At 32.7% G+C, this 16,811-nt stretch overlaps 1 long non-coding RNA gene across 1 annotated transcript; it reads right to left on the bottom strand.

Moving 5' to 3' along the window:
• Positions 1–916: 916 nt before the first annotated feature.
• LOC103885277 lies at positions 917–15,508 on the bottom strand. The gene is made up of 3 exons (XR_002522667.2): positions 15,032–15,508; positions 2,605–2,779; positions 917–1,348 (listed from the first exon to the last, which is right to left on the bottom strand). It is a non-coding gene; the product is annotated as an uncharacterized LOC103885277 (long non-coding RNA).
• Positions 15,509–16,811: the final 1,303 nt, after the last annotated feature.

Here is a 16,811-nt window from a genome sequence, read left to right as displayed (position 1 = left end):
GATGTTCAAAGATAGAAAACAACAAGAGATGAAGAAAGGAGACAATTTAAAAAGCCAGTACAGTGACCCAGGCAAAATGCAAAGAGAACCAGAACTAACTCAGTGGCAGAGACCCGAGAAGAAAAAGAAAAATAGCTTCAAGGAATACTCAGGAAACAGGAACTTTGGGACTTATTGATTATTCAAAAGTAGGGGATATTTTAATCACTTTATAGTTTCCAGTGCCTTTTTGATCTTTAAATAAATATAAGAGCTGATATTACTAGAACAAAAAATATCTTTAGGTATTTATATACACATCATTATATGTATATGCTTGCCATTTAAATGTCCTGCTAATTAAATTTTTCACTTATCATCTAGATATTTTATTGATGAGTACACAGAGAGTAGTTAAAATTATTAATACAAAGTGTGTATATATATATATATATATATATATATATTTTTTTTTTTTTTTGACAGAGTCTCGCTCTGTCGCCCAGGCTGAAATGCAATGGCGCGATCTTGGCTAACTGCAAGCTCCGCCTCCCGGGTTCACGCCATTCTCCTGCCTCAGCCTCCCAGGTAGCTGGGACTACAGGCACCCGCCACCACGCCCAGCTAGTTTTTTGTATTTTTAGTAGAGACAGAGTTTCACCGTGTTACCCAGGACGGTCTCGATCTCCTGATCTCGTTATCCACCCGCCTTGGCTTCCCAAAGTGCTGGGATTACAGGCGTGAGCCACCGCGCCCGGCAAAAGTGAAATATTTTTAAAAATAATAACAATAAAAGATTAAATTTAATGAGTCCAGATTTATTTAAATCCCAAAGTTAGTCAACTGGCATAGAACAATAATTTTATGATATGCAAAACTTTCTAAATTCTCTTCTCTATTTTGAGAATATCCTTCAAAATTGCTCCACAAACCTCTTTGCTTTTAGTTAGTCAATATTAGAAAGAAAGTAGAATTTCTTTACCAGCAGAGTGCAGAGAGACATATTTGCTCCTTTCTCATTTAAAAAAAAAAAAAAAAAGAAAAAAGAAAAAGAAACTTTTCTTTCTTTGATGTATGCAACTTTTAAAATATCTCCATCTGTATTCCCTTCTACAATATAACTAATTGAATTTTTGTTTTCTTATAAACTGTAAATGCAGCTGTAATGTCCTGGTTACTAAAAGTGACTGAAGTAATGTAATTCTTCTTAGAATTCATTTGATTACAGACTTGTTCACTGTAATCAAGCAACAGCAAATACTTTTCTTGACAAAAAGAGGAAATAATTTATAAAAAACAACTTCAAATTTTTGTTGTTGTTGTTCAGGAATAGTCTTTGCTAGGCATACTCGTAACAGTCATTTTGTTGCTAAAAAAGAAAAAAAAGGAAGTTACAGTTTAGTCATACAAGGAGTATTTATGAGGATATATCAACTTTGTTCAGCTTCCTTCTAATATACAATCAATATTCAGTAATATCTATGGACCTTGGATTTCATGCATATGCACGTGTGTCTGTATACATACACACACATATATGTATGTCTATACATATTAGATATAATAATCTGTAGGTATGTTTATTTGGCCACACTCTTCTGTGTAACAACCACAAAACTTAATTGATTTAAGCATGTTTTTCAGCACTTGAGGCTGTGTATCATCAATTTTTGTTTGGGCTCAGCAGGAAGGTTCTCATGATTTAACCTGGATCTACTCTTGCATCTGCATTCAGCTACTGATTAAGTAGGCAGATCTGCTTTTAAGGGATTGATTATTGGCTGGAACAATATGTGCAAGTGGGCTATGGGTCTTCTCAATATCCAGTAGGCTAGTTCCAGTTTGTTAAAGTTGTGGTGACAAACTTCAAGATGGAGAGAAAGCAAGCCTCAATGCTTAATTATCATTCAAGCCTCTGCAAGTGACATATTTGCTACTATCCCATCGGTCAAAGCAAGTTGTATTTAGTATGGCCAAGCATAAAATCCATGTAGAATGGAAATTTCCAAAAGGATAGGCATGCAGTGAGACATGAACAAATTAGCGGGCATTATTGCACTAGTCTACCACAACATGGCAGTCTGAAGGCAAGCTTGTCTATCTCTCTTTTTCTGTCTGTTTCTATCTAACTCTCTATCTATAAATCAAGTGACTAAACAAATAAAATCAGCTCCTAAATTTAGCAGTACAACCTCTGACCCATGAGTGGCCATTTCACGGAAGCCAGTGGCATAATTTGAAAGAGAAGTAGACAGAACAGCATTATATCATAGGACCTGTTTAGCCAGCACCTTTTATATTGTGAACGCTTTCTAATTATTACTTTATCTACTTCTGTTTATTCTGGAAATGTATGTACTATTTTGCTAATTGCAGTGGGAGAGAAATCCTTAAGGTGACTCCCAATATTTCCCACTTTCTGGCATTCATGCCTGTTATAATGTCCTCATCTGTGACTTATAGATTATGGCAAATTGGATGTCACTCTTATGATTACAATACATTTTATAAGACTCTGTCTTGCTAACAGTATTCCTCCCATTCTTCTGCTGGCCTTAAATATGTTAGTTGCCATGTTGTGAACTGCCTGTGAAAAGGACCACATGACAAGGAACTGCAGGTGACCTCTAGGAGCTGACAGTATACAGCAAGAATCCAGGGTCCCGCGTTATAGCTTGTAAGAAGATTCTTCTCCAGTTAAATCTCTAGACGAAAAAGTAGCCTTGGTCAGCATCTTGAACGCAGCCTTGTGAGACCCTATGCAGAGGATCTAGATAAGCTGTATGTGGACACAGAAGCTCTGAAATAATAAAAGTATGTTGTTTTAAATTTCAAATTTTTGGTAATTTATTATGCAGCAATAGAAGACTAGTACACTGGCAAATATGTACTCCAGTTAATATCCACATGAGAAAAGCTTAAATTTGTCCCTAGTTGTTTTTGTTTAAGGCTATTTTTAATTCAAACCCAATATTAAAAAAAGTAATGGCTTTATGCATTTGAAGCAAATGGAAATGTATAGATTTCTTGCATTATACATTTTTCACACTCTCCACATATTTTCATACATTATACTTCAGATCAAGGCAGAATTAGCTTTGGGAATAGAAGACTTAGTGAAACAGTTTAAAAATTGTATTTCCTCACTGTATTCAGCATTTTCCCATGATGCGGCATATGTGTTTACAACCTTATTTCTTCCAAAACAGTAGGGAATAACATTTTCGTTTTCATTGTATAAAGTACTGTGAATTTACAGTGGCTATTCTCTCCAAGTTATTATATATTTAACTGAAAATTTTTGAATATATGCAGAGTTCTTCACATTTTATGTTAAGGATATGTGTTCTTTTCAAGTATTCAAGGATTGGTTGGGTGAAATAAAAGACTAGTATCAGTTTTTGCTATTTGTGGGCCATAGAAAAAAACACTAAAAGTTCATATTTTAAGATTGTTTATAGAATATTTATTGTGGCTTATCAAAATGTATTGATTTTAAGTTTCTTGTATCTACAGGCACACAATTATTTTAAGAGAAAGCTGTTCTTAACATATTTTATTTATTTTCATCTTCTATTTATATGCCCATTTTAACATTGTGTGAAATGAGAGTCAGCTGGTGAAAGATCATTTTGATGTGATTTTGACATAAAAGCATTCTGTGCCCTAAAATAAATGCTGTGATGGTAATGTTAATGAGTTTGGAACCCGATAGAATTGCAAGGGAAATATTAGAAAAGCAACAGTATTGTTACTATTAATTGTGCAATTACCTTCCAGTTATTTCACCATTAAAACATTTTTTTTTGTACTTTCTTTAAAAAATTAGCATGTCTATTTGAAATGGAAATTTCAAAATCAAGTCCTATAATGCTATTGTATTATAATAGTAGAGGTAAGCAGAGCTTTAAAAGATGCATCTGTATTAAAAGAAAAAATATGTCTGTTGTTCTCCAAAGTTACTCTTAGAAGAAAGCTAGCATTGAGAGTAAGGAACAAATGCCAATGATGACAACCCAAACACTATGTGAGTAACAGGCAAACTTTTATTTCCGGATGACAGTCACTCAGTGTTACAGGTAGCTTCTACATTGGACACTTGCTTAGAATCATTTAAAGATACTATTTAAAGGTTATGTTGCAGAGGTAGAAAAAAACAGGGAGAATGGAAGAAAGCAGATTAGACTGAAACTGTGTGTTTTCTCAGAGGCCATCATGGTGTTAGTTAGAAACTAAGCCACCTACAAAATAAGACCAAAGATGAATGACATCACAATGTTGTGGCAGGAAAGAGTCTTCATGGGTTTGAGCAAGAATCAAATAGTGTCAGTTTGCATTTTACCAAAGCCCATAGAGCTGATTAGAGATTGAAATTCATGATTATATTACATGTACCATTCCACATTTTCATGCATTTTTCTAGGTCATTTCCTTGAGGAGAGATTCTAGCAAAAGCCAATATATCTTGTTTCATTTAGGATGCCAAGATGGTGTGACATTTTTGCAATTGAGATAGTATTGGTAGAATAACAAATTGAATACTTGATAAATATCATTTTCTCAGCCAAACAGATTTAAAGATTGAATATCGCAAAGTCCATTTCCAATAATAAAAAAAAAGGGACACAAAGTACAACCAGGGTGGATAGTGCGTATTCAAGATTTAAGAAATGACAATCAATTAAGCCAATTATAATTTCACAATATTCAATAAAAAAGGACTGTCAAATAGATATATATTTCAGCAGAACAAACAATAGCATATTTAAAAATACAAGGTTTACATTCAAAACATTAACTAGCAGTGATACTATAATGATGTTATTCAAAACAATCTTTTTCAGATTAATGGAACTTGACACACATGTAAATTAAATATATTTAGATCTCATAGGATATATGGAAGAGAATAGAATTTGGAAATAATCTAATATAGTTTTCTTATTGTCTCAATGAATAAACTGAAGCCAAAATTTGATAAGCATGTTTTATAAATCCTCATTCAAATTATTCAGAAAAAAATAATGAGTAAGAGTGTAGTGGGTGAAGATTTATACAATTAGAATCATTTGTCCTCAGTAAGTTATTAGTCAAGAAATTATGGCTATCATTGCATAATGAGTTAGCATTATTAAATAATAATAAATAATTAAATTATTAATTTTGGCAGAGTCAGAACAAGGATTCTAGACATCTGACCTTAACACTTTGCTCTTTATATATTATGCTGCAGCAATTATGTAATGTTTTTTCAACATGAGAAAACTGAATATGTTATAGCTCTCAATTTAATACTTACATGTCAAGATAAATTTATAACATTTAGTGAGTATATTGAAGATAACCTGTTTATCACTATATATCTGTATATGTTTACTATAAAAAAGACGTGTGAACAAACATTGTAAAAACTATGGATCTCTTTATTATAACAAACTATTCTTTAAATAAAGTTGCTAGTTTTGATATTTAAACAAATATTTTTTCAATAGGCAAATGTCACTGTGTGACTTTATCTACTCATTTCACAAATCACCTTATGATATTTTTATATCAGGAACATAATATTTGAATGTGATGAATGTTAGTGCAACTAGGTGGATTAGTAACTCATTATGCAATGATAGCCATAATTTTTTGACTAATATTCTTACTGAGGAAAAATGATTCTAATTGTATAAGTCTTCATCCATTACACTCTTACTCATTTTTTTCTTGTTAATTTGAATGAGGATTTATAAAACATGCTTATCAAATTTTGTTAGAATACATTTCAAGATGATAGTCCTTTCTAAATATCAGAAACAGAATTCAGAAATACCATAGAGAGAGAAAGAATAAAATGGATTTGATAAGATAAATTTTAACATACATAAATGTAAGACTTTCTGCCTAGAAAAAATCAAACCGAATAAATATCAGTACCAGAATTTATACAGTAATTCTCATATTTTAGTCCATCATTAATTATCTCAATATGGGGCATGTGACTTATTATTATAATGTCAGGGTAATTTCCAATTTTTTGCTAAGTACTCAATCAATTCATGGATCAGTAGATGGAAGTTGCAGAACACTAAGTGATATGTACCAATAAAAATAATTTTTCAACATTGGAGTTGAAATTCAATATAATATATAATAAAATATTATTCACAAATTCCATCAGCTTTTTGCTGATCAATATCTTTATACCATCTTATATATACATTTCCAAGCAATGGATTTTGTCTTCTTCTGCCCACCATCTTTAAGAGATGTAGAGAAAACTAGTTAGATCACAAAAACTTTCTCCAGCTTCCCCCAAATCCCTCATCAGTTGTTTGCCTTCCTGAGAGAGTAAACAGAGATGACCTTCAATTACAACTTTCCTTTAACATTTGAGAAGTGGGTATTCTCTGTCATTTACAGAGATTTTATAAAGTAGCAAACATGCAAAACTCTCATGCCATATAACAATTTATAAAGACAAAGAGTCTCTCACATTTTTGTTCCATTACTATACAAATTATCTAATTGGAAGTAGAGAGTCTAAGGCTTATTTTGCTATATTCTCCCTGTAATGTAAATTGAGATGACCTGTGCTCATACTGGTTCTTTTTTAATGAACTCACTGTATTATGGTTAGCTCCTGACACCAAAATAAATAAATAAATAAATAAATAAAAATAAATAAAAGAACACATAGAAGTGATTATGATGAGATAGAGCATGTGTCAAAATAATGTCACTATGAAAAAAAAGCATATAGGAAAGTTTTATCTGAGTGTGTTATGGTAGCTGCCTTCAAATGTGTTTTTGTACAACTTTAAAAGTGGAATTAGTAAAATTAGGATATATAGTTATAAAGTTAGGTAGAATAAAACAGAGCTCCCTAAAATGGAAGGCTGTGTAACCGTGTATTTCGTAGATGACACAGGTATTGTCAGGATTTGAAAATTTCTGGTTGCAGAAAGGGTTTATGCAGACACTTGATAGTCATTTGTAAGAGGCTGATTCTTTAGCAATTAATGTGCCTTAGCTTTAAGCCTAGAATTTCTATAATTTTGCAAGTGGTTTCCTTATTACTACTTTTCATTCAGCATGATGGGATGCTGAATGGGATGGATAGATATTTATTTAATGCAAAATTAGAATTCTTATATATTAAGAGATAAATATAGCCATCTGTGAAAGCAGAAATGATTATAACATGAAAATTGTAAATGAAAAATCCTACGCTATTCTGTTCCAGTTACAAATGAGCCCCTCTTATATGTTTTTTTTTTTTGTATGTATTGATATTAGCGTGTACATACATGGAGCAGGGAAGGGGCGCACAAAATATTGCCTTATGAGTCGTAAATCCTCCACTCTCTGGAATCTATTCTATACACAAAGTTTTTTTTCTTTATGATATTTTGCCTTTTCATTGTAACTCAACTCATTTGTTCATTCTGTACTTTAGAAATTCCCTCTTTGAAATGTTCAATAATTTTTAGCCCTACCTATTCTTACACTGTCCATATGTTTGTAGGCTTTTATCATCTTACCTTTTAGTTATCTTTTTGCACAGTTATAGAGACTTCTTTTATTAAAATATTTTTTTACAAGTCAAAACCTATATTCTCCTAATCATTTCTGTTATACTTCTCTAAACTTCTTTTACAAGTTTCTTATGTACAGTGTTTTAGTTCTGAGATGTTTAAAAGCAAGCCTTTGGTAATAGTATAAAAAAGTGTGTCACAAATGTGGTTTTGAGACTCTCTACATTGAGAAATGAAGAGTTCCAGTTTTTCTCTGCTATACTGCTGTATAGAACATGAAGAACCTCAGTTTCTTAAAAAAAAAAAAAAACAACTTGTTTAGAGGGAGAATTTACAGTAAGATATATTATATCTTATATCTATAGATATAGATCTATATGTATTATAGATCTATATCCTATTATAGATCTATATCTATAGATATAAGATATAATATATCTTACTGTGGAAAGTAATTTACAGTAAGATATATAGATATCTATAGATATGTCTATAGATATAGATAGATTTATCCATAGATATAAATATATATCTTACTGTAGAAAGTCATTTTGCTATAGATAGATAGACAGATAGATATAGTACAATGACTTTCTGGCACTCAGCTGGTTATTTTGAAAAGGTATCTGGGTTTTCTGTAGGCTCATCTACATGATTACTTGCAAAATTCTGCAATAAATTCTTATAATTTTATATTACTTTAGCATCTATTTTCGATACTTTGTTTTTAATTGGAACATAATAATTTTACATATTTATGGAGTACATAGTGGCGTTTTGATACATATATACTGATCAGATCAGGATAATCGGCATATCTATTATCTCAAACATTTATAATTCAATCTATACTTCTGAATATTTGAAACCATGTATTATTGGTAACTGTAGTCATCTTACAGTGTTATAAATCACTAGAATTTATTCTTCCTGTCTAGTTGCAATTTTGTATCCTTTAGAAAATCTCTCCCTTTCTTCTTCTTCCTACCCTTTTTAGCCTCCAGTAGCCCCTGCTCTAGTTTTTATGTCCATGAGATAAACTTATTTTTAATCTGGCTTCAAAATTCAGTGAGAACATGTTGTGTTCAACTTTCTGTTCCTAGCTTATTTTACTTAGCATAATGTTAATCAGTTCCATTTATCTAGGAATCATAAGATTTCATCCTTTTCATAGCTGAATAGCAGTTCATTGTGTGTGTGTGTACATGCCAGATTTTCTCTATTCATTTACCTGTTGTTGGACACTTAGGTTGATTTATATCTTAGCTATTGTGAAGAATTCTGCCATAAACATGGTGGTGCAGATGTCTTCTGAATATACTGATTTCTTTTCATTTGGATAAATGCCCAGGAGTAACACTGCTGGGTCATATGTTCTATTGGTAGTTTTCTGAGGAAACTCATACTCATAGTGGCTGTACTAGTTTACATTTCTACCAGCAGTGTAAAAGAATTACTTTTTCTCTGCATCCTCAGAGAATTTATTGTTTTTTTTGGTCTTACCTACACCAGTCATCTTAATTGGCATGAGAAGATACACCATTGTGGTTCTGATTTGCATTCCATGATAATTAGTGATGTTGAGCATTTTAAAATTCACTTATTGGTCATTTGTATGTCTTCCTTTGAGAAGTGTCTGTTCAGATCATTTGCCCATTTTTTAAATTCAATTTTTTTTTTTTTTGCTGTTGAAATATTTTGAGTTTTTATATATTCTGGATGCTAATCCCCTATAGCATGACAGTTTGTAAATATTTTCTCCCATTCTGGTGGCTGCTTTTCACTCTGTTAATTGTTTCTTTTGCTGCGCAAAAGCTTTTTAGTTTGATACAATCCCAATTGTTTATTTTTGCTTTTGTTGACTATGCTTTTGAGGTTTTATTTATAAAATGTTTGCCCAAATAAGTGTCCTGAAACATTTTCCCTATGTTTTCTTTTAGTTGTTTTATAGTTTTAGGTCTTACATTAGGTCATTAATTCATTTTGATTTTTTTTTCTTTTCTGTGAGGTGAGAGATAGGTATTTAGTTATATTCTTCTGTATATGGATATTCAATTTTCCCAGCAAAATTTATTGAAGAGACTGTCATTCCCCTGATGAATGCTCTTAGCGCCTTTGTAAAAAATGCATTGCCTGTAGAGGCATGAATTAATTTATGTGTTTTTTATTCTGTTCCATTGGTCTATGTGTGTATTTTCATGCCAGTACCATGCTCTTTTGGTTACTATAGCTTTGTAATATCTTTTGAAGTGTGGTAGTGTGATGCCTCCAGCTTTGTTTTTTAAAAATTAGGATTACTTTACCCATATGGGTTTTTTTTCATGGTTCCTACAAATTTTAGAATATTTCTTCTTTTTTTTTTTTTTTTTTTTTTTTGAGACGGAGTCTCGCGCTGTCGCCCAGGCTGGAGTGCAGTGGCCGGATCTCAGCTCACTGCAAGCTCCGCCTCCCGGCTTCACGCCATTCTCCGGCCTCAGCCTCCCGAGTAGCTGGGACTACAGGCGCTGCCACCTCGCCCGGCTATTTTTGTGTTTCTTAGTAGAGACGGGGTTTCACCGGGTTAGCCAGGATGGTCTCGATCTCCTGACCTCGTGATCCGCCCATCTCGGCCTCCCAAAGTGCTGGGATTACAGGCTTGAGCCACCGCGCCCGGCCTAGAATATTTCTTCTATTTCATTAAAGAATGTCATTGATATGTTGACAGAAATTGCATTGAATCCATAGATTTCTTTGGGTAGCTTGCTCATCTTCTTAATTCTTCTGATTCATGAGCATCGGCTATCTTTCTATTTGTTTTTATCCCCTTCAATTTTTATTTTGCAGTGTTTCTTATAGAGATCTTTCATCTATTTGGTTAAATTTATTCCTATTTTTCATAGGTATTGTAATTGAAGTTGACTTCTTGGTTTGTTTTGCTGGTAGTATCCACCAATAAATTAAAAGAAAACTTACAGGAAATGGACACAGCCCTGGATAAACACAACTTACTAAGATTCAACCAAGAAGTAAAAGTCCTGAACACACCAATAACAAGTAATTGATTTAACCAGTAATAAAACGAGGTCAGGAGATCGAGACAATCCTGGCTAACACGGTGAAACCCCGTCTCTACTAAAAATACAAAAAATTAGCCGGGCGTGGTGGTGCCTGCCTGTAGTCCCAGCTACTCGGAGGCTGAGGCAGGAGAATGGCGTGAACCCAGCAGGCGGAGCTTGCAGTGAGCGGAGATGGTGCCACTGCACTCCAGCCTGGGCGACAAAGCGAGATGCCGTCTCAAAAAAAAAAAAAAAAAAAAAAGTCTCTCACCAAGAAACAGCCCAGGACTAAATAGTTTCACTGCTGAATTCTACTGAATTTTTAAAGAAGAATTAATATGACTTCTTCTAAAACTATTCCAAAACACTGAAGCAGAGAGAATTATTTCTAACTCATTCTGTGAGGCCAACATAACTATGATTCCAAAACAAGATAAAAACACCACGGAAAAAGGAAAACTACAGGCCAATATTCCTAATAAACATACATGCAAAAATTCTCAACAAAATATTACCAAACCGAATCCAACAGCATACCAAAAAGATAATACATCATGATCAAGTGAGATTTATCCCAAGGTTGTAAGGATGTTTCCACATATGCAAATAAGTAAATATGATACATCACATCAACCAGATGAAGGAGAAAAAGTATATAATCATTTCAACAGATGTGGAAAAACAATGATACAATTTAACAATGATATATGGTAAAAGCTCTAAATAAATTGGGTTTAGAAAGAAAGTAGCTCAGGCTATGAATGTCACATATGACAAACCCAAAACTAACCTAGCAAGTGGGGGAAAGCTGAAAGCTTTTCCTCTAGGAGCTGGAAAAAGAGAAGAATCCCCACTGTCACCACTTCTATTCAACATAGTACTGGCAGTCCTACCCAGAGCAATTAGGCAAGAGAAAGAAATAAAGGGAATCCATACTAGAAAGAAAGAAGTCAATTTATCTCTGTTTGCAGATGAGGTAAACGTATGTATATAAAAACCTGAAGACTACCAGAAAATCTTAGACCTGTCAAAGAAATTCAGCAAAGTTGAAGGATACAAAATCAACATATGAAAATTGGTACTATTTCTATACATGAACAACAAGCTAGCTGAAAAAGAACTATGTTTTTTTCTGAGTCTGGTTCCTACTGTTGCATTTCTTGTTAAAGTATTATTCATGCTCCTTTATTCTATTTTGATTATCATTGTTTGAATTTATTCAATTTCTTATCATTTCCTTTCTGTTATTTAGCACTGCTTATTTAAAATTATAAATTTGAGTCAACTATTTCACAAGATAATATTCAACTATATTTATTACAGTGTGGAACATGGAAAGGTTCAGATTTTAAAGGCTGATGTCTTAAAGGAGCAAAATTTAATTATACTCTGAATATTAAGTACATTTGAGAGAGGCATCTTCAAATTTAAAGTCCTTTTTTTTTGGATTCTACATCTGGAAGACATAAAATGCAGAGTTTTAAAAATTTCTTTTAAACTAGCTTCTGAATATCATCTCTGATTTTTATAATTTTCATCGGGTCACATATCCCAGAGCCATTATTTCATTTAATTAGGGGATTATTATTCTGTGCCCCATGGGCAAATAATTTCTACACTTTGATTCTAGATCTCAGACAGACAGCAGTGTTTGTGCTTGAGACTTGATCTGTTCTAAAATTGACAGTTTTCACTTTTTTGACATTGTCATCTTCTGATTTCTCAAAGAAAAATGTTCCCAAACCTTGAACTCAATGGAGAACTGAAAAGTTAGTTCTTCTTTAAGTAATACCTTAGAAATATAATAATTTGAATTTGTATAGCTGTCCCTTAGGATTATGACCAATCATCTTTTACTATGCAACTAAAGCACATAATTTCTGCAGTGATAGGATTAATTTGCAGTATCCTGAAAGATGAAGGTAATCAACATGTACATAAATCACCTTGTTATTATTTCAAATAATCAAATTTATTTTACACAGTGATGTCAATCATTAGCTGAAAAAGAGCTTTTACCTTTTTTTTTCTAACATAGAGGGAATGAGACAACCAGTTTAAATAATTTCAAGCCTTCAAGACCAATGACACACAGTTGTTATTTATGCAATTCAAGTTACCTGGGTGAAGATACAAACTGTTTTGAAAAGGTAGACCCAGATTCATTTTTGAAATTATAGTCTATACCTTGTAATTCACAATATTTATAGATCATGTATTAAATACACACAAACACACATACACACACAAGGTTAAACAAAATTCAAAGCAGGCAGTGCATCAGGTAATTAGACTAATATGTTGTTTGGAATTAAAGTGAAATTCTTTTAATTGGCACATCTCAGTGGGAATAGAAATACAAACTTGTAATTAAGTGATTGGCCTGATTATCAAAGCCTCATTGGCATGGATTGTGCACAGAGAGTCACTTTTTTTTTTTTTTTGGCTTGAGTTTCTCAAACAACTATAACATGTTATGAGAGATGCATAGAATAGCCATAATAGGAATTTGATGTTGACCAAAATGAATAAATGTATATAGAGTGAATAATCTAGGCCTTTCAAAGCTATTTGACAACTGTATGCAAGAAATAGTGTTTTTGGAAAAAAAAAAATCTTATTTTAGTAAAATAATCGATTTCCTGTTTATAATCAGTTAAATATACTAAACTAAAGCCTCTGCCAATTAAGTAGGCTTGCATAATGTTTGTCATTATTAGACACAGCAGTTTCAGCTCAGATCTATACTCTGGAGTCCAGCCACATTATTCGGGGACGTATGAATGGAAGTCAATAAACAAGAATGAGAATTTTTCTTCCTTTTAATCAAATGTAAAAGCCTACACGTGTGTGAGCAGGGTTTTATTTTTTCAAAAGTTAAAGGGCTGTAAACAATCGACAAATCACTATAGATGTTTTTAAGGAATGATGTATGTAGTTATTTAACAACATGTAATTGCATTTTTTTTCCCTCACCTCTTTCTCTGTGTCCAGATAGTGGAAATCGGGACTTCAACAATAACCAAACTGTGACATAACAACCACAAACAATTCAATGAAGATTATTCAAGCATTCTTAATTAGGAATTTGTAGTAAAACAGAAAGGGTCTGAGCAGAAGCTTAAAATGATTTGTTAATAGCAATGGGTTCTCATGAAATCTTAAAGAATATGCTGCAATATTTAAGATAATAAACTATGTCAAATACTTTAGAAAACTTATTTGCATTTAATTCCAGTGCTATTTAGGAATTACTTTTAAGTGTTCTTAATATATTGTTTGGATATCCTATTTTATGTATATATAAAACATATATATAGCTAAGCCTGAGTGTTACGTGTGTGCACACATTTGTGTGTATATTAACTCTAACTACCTTTCCTACCAATAAGAAAAGCTCTATGACCTATAAAGAAATTAGATTAAATGAGAACATGAAGGACAAAATTAAAATATGTGAGTTACAAGTTATTTTCCTTGTCAAATAACTGAATGGTACTGTTATCATTTTCAAGAAACTACTAAGTTCATAGATTTAAAAAAATAGAAAACAAAGGGAAATAAAGTCTTACATATTGTATTTATACTGCATGGACAGGTGGTCTGGGTGAGATAGATGCTAGCTCACCCCCAATCATTCACATTAGCTTTCCTTGCAGTCAAAGACTATTTATACTGTGAAGATTGTTGTTATTTTATAATGAAAATTCAGCCCAATAATGCTTTGTGTAATATGCTGTATTACATGAACACAGTATTAATAGACATGCTAGTAAAATATAGAGATGAGCTTGCACTGTAGTTTGGGTTAAAAGGTCACCTCAGCAAAAGATAATCATTTTCCATTAAGGTTGAAATCACTATGCACTTCACTGAACTATATGGAAGGACACAGTGTCTTATTAGAAGATTAGTTTATATTATGGGCTGACAGGAATGGCTTGTAAAGTGTGATTCATGCTCTGAAATAGCACATTAAAGATCATTTTTCCTCTGTCTTGTCTATAATAACGAAAATAACTAAGAAACTCCATCCTAGATTTTACAGGTCTATAAACATATAAGGGAATCAAGTCACCCTATGCCACCACTGTCACTCCCCATTCATATGTATTGTGGTTGTTGTCTTTATCCAGGTCCACACTTGCATAGAAGTGGAAATAGAATCTGTTCTTCAGTTTGCAAGAATACTTTCTCATTTCCAGAATGAACATGATATGGAGCACCAAATGATAAGAAGAGAAACTCAATTGAATATGCTCTGTGAATTTATTCTATAATTTATCTATTGATATATTCATAGTAAGAATAATTTTGCCCAATTAATGTGGTTACTCATGGCCAAATAGTTCAAAGATTTTAAAATATTTAGAGAACTCTCAAAATAGTTTAAAATAATAGAAACAACCCATGATCCTTGGCATCAGGAAAGGTATAGTACAGAAGGCTATCTAGTGGTGTATTATTTATTATTATAATTTTCATACTTACCATTTTATAGACTATATAAAATTCTGGTGGAGAAGATTTGCAGCAATCCTCTTCAATATAAAAAAATTCCATATTGAAAGAAAGACATAATAATTATAACATCAGCTTTATATTTATAAAACTACATAGTTACTATGGAATTACAGTATTGGTCAATGAGTAGAAATTTAGTAACCTTTTAAAGTATATTGTTATCTAACAGGATACATCTTAACTGATAGAGGTAATATTGTTTGCTAGATTATTTACTATTATTTGTTACTTAGACAAAATCTACAGTTGATGGTTTCCTATCGTATAAAATACAATATCCCTTTACACTTCATTAATTGTATTTTTTTAAAAGCTTTCTCTTCAAACTCCAGTTTAGATGCCATTTTATTAACAAAAATTTCACTGACTCATTCTCAGAAATAATTACTCTGTTTCTTGTGCATTTCCCACTATAATTCAATTATCTATTTACATATAGCCTCCCTATCTAGCTCTTGAATTTATGAAAATTATTCATCCAGCACAATGGTACTACAATGATGTGTGTGTATGTGTATTTAATACACAAAGATACTATTGATTATATGGAACAAGACTTTTAAAAAGAAAACTGTAATACAGCCAAGTCGCAGAGAAAAGGGTACATTGGGAAAAATTAATTACCAGCATCACAGATAAAACTTGAGGTAAATTGCTGCATTTTTAGCTTGTTATAAGGGACTGCAGATGTTGACATGTACCTTACTGGATCTATTCTGATTTGACTTTTTCCTTGAAAAGATATAAGAAATACAAATTGCTTAAAAATCTAGAATAGATTAAATGATTTGTAATTGTCTATTGAATAACCATACATTAATTGATACAAAAAGAAACTTAAACTAAGAAACTCTGCCAGATGTGTTATCTTTAGCCATCTGGAAAATGTATAATTCAAGTATCAACATATTGAACTCAGTTAAACACATATCAGAAGTCTGGACTAATTATAGTCCCTTGATTTCGTACCAAAGAAATAAAACAATGAGTCCGTATATTCTTCTAGAAAAGTAGAGTTGGTAAGGAGTCCAGCTCCTAGTTAAAACCTGTTTGTGATTTTTCAGGCCTGACCATAGGTGATTTCAAAAGCTTTACCTGGCAGTTCACACAGGGAAGCTACCCTCCCTACACAGAGCGGGTGCACAGCTGGTTCCTGGCAGCCTCTGAGAAGAGTTGCCCTCAAGATCCCAGCCCTCCCTTGCCCCCTCTGTTCTTCTCATATTTACATTCATTGCCTGGTAAGAACCTGCCTCTTTTCCTAGGTCTCTTTTTCTGAGGCCTTGGATAGGGGTCTTCAGATGCCTTTGCCTAGGCTTCATCATGGAGGAAGAAGTGGGAAACATCTAGGCACTTTTCTCTAGTCTGACTCAGTATCACTCGTAACCCATCACCCTTCAACCTCACCCCCTTTCCCACATCCTTCATCCCAGATTCCATACTTACTGTCATAGCCTTTTGTTCTGGGCTCCTTCAAAAATGAGATGACCCCCAAGTCTGTGCTGTTTCATGAGGGAAAATGAAACAGAGTGAGTCAGTGTTTTCTCTGGTTTTAGATTCTTGCTTATACCATAGCAGGAGGTGACTAAAGGCTGAACTCTTTTATTTCTGTCTTGCTGCTTTAAATGGCTACTCTAACAGCTGATGCCTGCTCAGCTGAGTTATCCAGGTGGGATAACTCTTAAAACAAACAAAAATCCACAATATGTAACAATATGCAGAAATCAATTAACATTTTGAAATGCCATGA

This window comes from Papio anubis, chromosome 5 (assembly GCF_008728515.1).
Source record: "Papio anubis isolate 15944 chromosome 5, Panubis1.0, whole genome shotgun sequence".
Lineage (NCBI taxonomy): Eukaryota > Metazoa > Chordata > Mammalia > Primates > Cercopithecidae > Papio > Papio anubis.
The sequence above is the reverse complement of the archived record's forward strand: the minus strand, read 5'-3'. Positions and strand labels throughout refer to the sequence as shown.